Raw genomic sequence first — 6,000 nt, 5'->3', positions numbered from 1 at the left:
ATATCTGTCACTAGTACTCTAGAAAGCCCCTCCTCCCAAACCAGCTGCACAGGGACTGGACTATAAATGAAAATCTAAAATTCCATTACAGCCTCTATCCTTTACTGCCAGCACAGCGCACTCCAGAGCTTGTTTTAGAGAGGAAAAAAAAAAAAGTGCTTCAAGTTTCAACAGGCCATAGGCAAAGTGCATTAGCACAGCCTATCTGAAAGAGTCCTTTTTAATGTCAAGGGAGAGAAACACCTCCAGATGAATCATAAATGACTTCATTGTAGTCAGGATAAAGGCTTTGCTGGAAGAACATGCCTAGTCTGTTTTCTTTGTCAAAATTAGAATGGAAAGAGAAAGAAAAGAGAGTGTCATCTCCCTTCTGATGTCTCTTGGGAGCACAACTCAATGTTTTGAACTGGAATTTTGAGAACAGGAAAACAGGGATGAAAGATACACAATAAATCTCAGGCAGATGTTTTCTCCTCTGAGCTCGTAAAAACCCTGTGAGTGACTCTTCAAGCACAATCACATTTGAAAAAGGGCATGGTGGAAATAAAATGAGTGTGAACTGATATATTATGCATGTCATTTATCACAAGGGAATTCTGTATTTTCATATAAATCTGACTCAACTAATCTGTAGCAGTCGTTGATTCATATGTGTATGAATATTCATAATTCTTTAGAAATTAATTGAGATATGTATTATTAACCAATTAATTTCTATTAATTAAGAAAAAGATTCCTGAAGATAGTTAAATAAAAAAGTAGCTGCATTTTATCTGGTCACATATCTGTATAATGCTAACTATTTGTGCAGAAGACTGGTAATATTGATATATTTACACTGAATATATATACAACATTTGATTGCATTTTCTTAAATCTGTATTTTTTTAACTCTTTAAGATGAAAGAGTTAGGTAATATATTTCACAATTTGCTACAGCTATATCAGATAACAGTTTAAAGGAGGCAAAGTCATGTCATTAAGGTTAATAAGTGATAACATTAAATTCATCAATGCAATATAACTCTGCTCAGAGGCACACACATTCTCTTAAATTCCTAAATTACATGACCATGTACCACTTTTCCCAAATTGCATAAGACAACCCTTTCCTTAAAATGACTCAAAGTTGTGGAGCTATAACCTTTCTGCCAGATGTTATGAAGCACAGCAGTGTTCCAGGTTTCATAAAATTACCATTTAAAACGGGCTTGACTGGCTTGTCTTCCCCCAGGAAGTTGGGGAAAAACTTTTTTTCCCAAGTTCTTAAGAAAAGCCACACATCTCCATCTGGAAACACTGAGTCAGAGCATTGAAAAAAAGGGCATAAACATCAAAAGAGAAAACAACACTAACTAAGTGAACCGAGGGAATATAAGTGGCAGGGAATCAAGGATATAGAAGTAAGAGGTAAAATACCCTCATTTTACCAAAACCTTAGCAGTAATTTGCCTGTTTCCCATTCTGGCAATAAGAGAGTTCTGTGGGTTTCCTGCAGCCTGCACTTGCCACCTCGCTCTTGTGACCCAGGCCGGCATTTTTGCCAGTCATTAAATTGGGAGCCTTTGATAAACCCTAGGAAAACGTGGCAGTGCAGGTGTGTTCTGAACCATTCAATACAATTCCCTGATTTCCACTTCTGCAAATTGTACCAGGGGATTTTCACCAGAGTCTGTTCACCTCTTTTATTCCCTCCATCACTGAGTCTCATTGCAAAGCTTCCACCATCTCCCAGTAAAATCTGGGGCTTGGGAACACTTTGCTCAGCGCACTGAGATGCCTGCTGCCTTCTGACTTCCTTCCTCTACACCCCTGGGTGTTTCATCCATTACAGTAAAATATTCCTAAATAGTTGTGCTTTCTTTCACTGAATTATGAAATGGTTTGGATTGGAGGTGACCTTCAAGGTCATCTAGTTCCAACCCCCCTGCTATAGGCAGGGATATTTCCATGGACCACGGAGAGGGTCAGAGCTCCATCCAGCGTACCCTTGAGCACTCCCAGGGATGGGGCATCCACAGCTTCTCTGGGCAACCTGTGCCAGTGCCTCACTATTGTCACAGTAAAGAATTGTCTCCTAATATCCATTCTAAACCTATTTTTGTTCAGGTTAAGGCCATTCCACCTCGCGCTATCACTATTTGCCCTTTCCAGCTCCCCTGTAGCCTATTTAGGGGCTGTAAGGTACTATGGCGAGGAAGGACCCTTCTCTTCTTCAGGCTGGGCAACCTCAATTCTCTCAGCCTCGATACCGCTTGACTGCGCACTGCCGTGGCGACATTCCCGAGGCAGGAGAAGACGCCGGTTCTCCCGGACTGAATCCCGCCTCGCCGGTCCCGGCTGCACCGAGAGGCGGCAGCAGAGACCGGAGGGCCCCGCGGAGTCCCGGCCCCGGAGTGCCCCGCCCGGCCGCAGAACGGGTGTCGGGGGTGATTCCCCGGACCCGCCCTGGGTGACAAATCCTGGTCCCGGCACGGAGTGTCCGAGCCCACCCGCCGCCACCGGGGCCACGACCGGCGGCTCCGCGGAGCGGGGCTGGGGAACGGAGCCCGCGGCGCCCGAGAAACGGGGTCTGGCGGCGCACAGGACAAGAGAAGGTTGCCTCAGGCTCGCCAAGGTTTAGGCTGGATACTAGGAGGAATTTCTTCTCTGAAAGAGTGATCGAGCATTGGAACAGGCTGCCCAGGGAAATACTGGGATCACCATCCCTGGAAATGTGCAGAAAATGTGCAGGTGTGGTGCTTAGGGACATGGTTTAGCAGTGCACCTGGCAGTGACAGGTTAATGGCTGGACTCAATGTTCCTAGAGGCTTTCTCCAGCCCTAATGATTCTATGATTTATTTGTTCAGTAATCTTCACACTGAAAAGGTGGTATGATTTCAAGCATACTATTCCTTTCCTGCCTCCAACATCCACCAAATTCCAGTTTCTCCATCTCTCTGGTTTGTCATTCACCCGTTCCTAGCTTTTTTCCCCCTCTGGCTCCACGGCCACCAATTCCAATTCCATCCTTCTAATGAAAACTTATTTTCATGTCCTTCCCTGCCTGTTATTCCAAGGAGTATCTCTTCTCCCTCTATACTTCATCTCTTCCTAGTGGTTATTGCTCTCCCCACCCTCTCTGTGCTTTTCCCTTGACGTGGTTGTTGACAACAGCAGACTTCTGTCATATTTAATTTTATTCTGACTCTGGCTTTTCCAGCATCTTCCTCCTCCCCATCAGTGTTCAACCCTAATCCCACTGCCCACACAGACACCTTGCCCCAAGTAATCAGCTCCTCTCCCATGGCTGTTTTGATCAGGATAGGCTCCTGTGAATGCTGGGAGAAGAGGCACTGTCAAGACAGGGCACAACATTCCTGTTCCTGCTCCTCACCACACAAAAAATGCTCCTGGAAGGAAGAAATGGTCCTGGAAAGGAAGTCTTGAAGAAGCATCTGGGGTCTTGTGGCTCTGGTGCATGGGAAAGCTGCATAGAGCCACTGGAACACAGTCAATGGAACTGGATTTGCAGAAGCTTCAGCAGCTGCATTCCCACTGTGCCTCATGGAGCTCATGTGAACCTCGAGCTTCACATTAATGCCCGTGTCATGTTACAAAATTATGGTATATCTAAAGGACAGTAAATCAAGAGTTATGGCTGCAACCCCTCCTCCCAAGGACAACACTGCCCTGATTATTAAAATAATAATAATAATAACACTGCTGAAAAGTACTGGTGCACTCATCGTGTTCTGACACTTAAAACCTACTCTCAGAGCTACTGTGCTCTGCCTCCGAGTGACTATCAAGAGTTTAATCTAAACAGGTCAAATATAACAACATTTCAGGCAACTGGAAACAATCTTGCAATGGAAATTGTTGGGCAACCTCAGGAACAGATGCTGCTTCTGAAACTCTTCTTTGACAACAGTAAATTACAGGACTAGGCAGATCATTTCTTGTCAAACGTGCCTTGAGCAGGGTCAGACAGCTGTCACACTCACATAGAACTGATTTACTTGGGAAAGTGGCCTAAACACCATAAACACAAAACTGAGTGTGGAAGTGAGAGACAGACATGCCTTGACAAGCCAGTCCTCAGGCTTTGCAAAAAATTTGGCAAATTTGTCCACTAGTTAGGGTGGACAAATACAGCAACCTGTTTGTAGAGTCTAACCTGATGGAGTCAGCTACCCAGGAGGGTTTTTAAACCCTTGCTATTCATCTTGTCCTGCTACTCTGCACCTTACTCTGCCTTCAGGGGACTTCTGGAGGAGAAGACCAGGCTCTCCCCTTCTTCACACACTTCCTCAGTCCCCAGTGCAAGAGAGGTGTGAACCAAATGGAAAGAGCCCAGGGGATAGGTGACTAGAACTTCGGTATTCAGAAACCTGGATTTGGTTAGCCTGGAAAAGAGAAGGGCAAGGAGAGGCAAGGTCTTTAGCCTGGTCTCCTGAGTAAATGAGGTCTATGTGGCCGTGCTGCCAGTCAGTCCCTTTCCCAGCCAGATTTGATAAGAAATGGCATCTAGCAGGTGCTGGTGCTGCTACCTAAAGGGTGGTGATAAGGAGAATAGACCAGGATAAAGAGGATGATTCAGCATTGGTTCAGGAGCCCAGAAAGGCTGGGAGCTTTCCAACCATGAAAATGTACAGCAATTACCCAGGCACTGCCCTGAGCAAATGGCTCCAGCCTTGAGTCCTGCTTGCGAGCTGCAGTTTGGATCAGAGAACTCCAGAGATCTCTTTTCATGCAAACCTTTGTGCGAGCCTGTGTTTGCCCCTGAGCTGAATTTGTACACCCAAGTGACCCAGCAGGAAAATGGGAGCACAAGCAAGGGATCCATTGCACCTGAAACTTCAGCTGGGGAGAACTTGGGGTGCACACATGGGCAGCATGAGGGGACACACCTCAGAAAAGGCCATCCAGCAGCTGAGTTATGGGGAGTCTGTGTGGGCCCAGCTGCTGAGTGACCAGAGAGTCACAGAATCCCAGAATTGCTAGGGCTGGGAGGAACCTCAGTCAGGGTCACTTGACATAGGAATGCATCCACGCAGGCTTTGAAGGTCTCCAGAGAGGGAGACTCCACAACCTCCCTGGGCAGCACATTCAACGCTCTGCCACCCTCAGTGTAAAGAAGTTCTCCATCATGGAGGTGGAACTTTTTGTGGTTTAGTTCATGGCCGCTGAGCACCACTGACACGGTGCCTGCTGCTGTGGCACCCTGAGACACAGGGCACAGCACGGCTGCTGCCATAATGCCTGCGAGGGAAGCAGGTCCTGCTGGGCCATGGGAGCCAAGGGGCGGGGATGTGTCCTGTGGGAGCCCCTGGGGCAGCGGGACCTGGCAGGGTCGGGGAGCTTCAGCAGCGCTGAAGATGAAGCTGAGGCAGAGGCTGAGGCCAAGGACAGGGACGGGGCTGTGGCCAAGGCCACGACTGAGGTCGGGGCCAAAGCCACAGCCAGTACTCAGGAGCCAGAGCCATGCAGCAGAGCTAGACTCAGAGTTAGGCTCAGGCTTAAACCCAGACTCAGAGTTAGGCTCAGGTTTACACCCAGACTCAGAGCCGGACTCGGACTCACACCCAGACCCAGAGCTGGTCTCGGGCTCACACCCAGACCCAGAGCTAAGCTCAGCTTACACCCAGACCCAGAGCCGGGCTTGGGCTTACACCAGGACCCAGAGTTAGGCTCGGGCCCAGGCATGGACCCGGGCCCAGGCACGGACCCGGACCCGGACCCGGACCCGGACCCAGACCCAGACCCTGGCTGAGGGCCCCGAGCGTGGCCCACGCGCCGCTGCCGCTCCCGCCCTCCTCGCGCGCGCCTCGTGTCCGCGAATAACCCCCGACCCGCCCCGCCGCTCTCCTGTCCCGCCGCAGCCAATCGGGAGCCGCGCCCCGCCCCGCCCTCCCGGCCCCGCCCCGCCGGGCCCCCGGCCCCGCCCCCGGCCGCCGTTCCCCCAATCATTGGCCGACGAGGCCAGCTCGCGTCACCGCCCACTCGCGGGTAACCTT

The sequence above is a fragment of the Zonotrichia leucophrys genome, chromosome 1, assembly GCF_028769735.1.
Source record: "Zonotrichia leucophrys gambelii isolate GWCS_2022_RI chromosome 1, RI_Zleu_2.0, whole genome shotgun sequence".
In the NCBI taxonomy this organism is placed as follows: Eukaryota; Metazoa; Chordata; class Aves; order Passeriformes; family Passerellidae; genus Zonotrichia; species Zonotrichia leucophrys.
The sequence above is the reverse complement of the archived record's forward strand: the minus strand, read 5'-3'. Positions refer to the sequence as shown.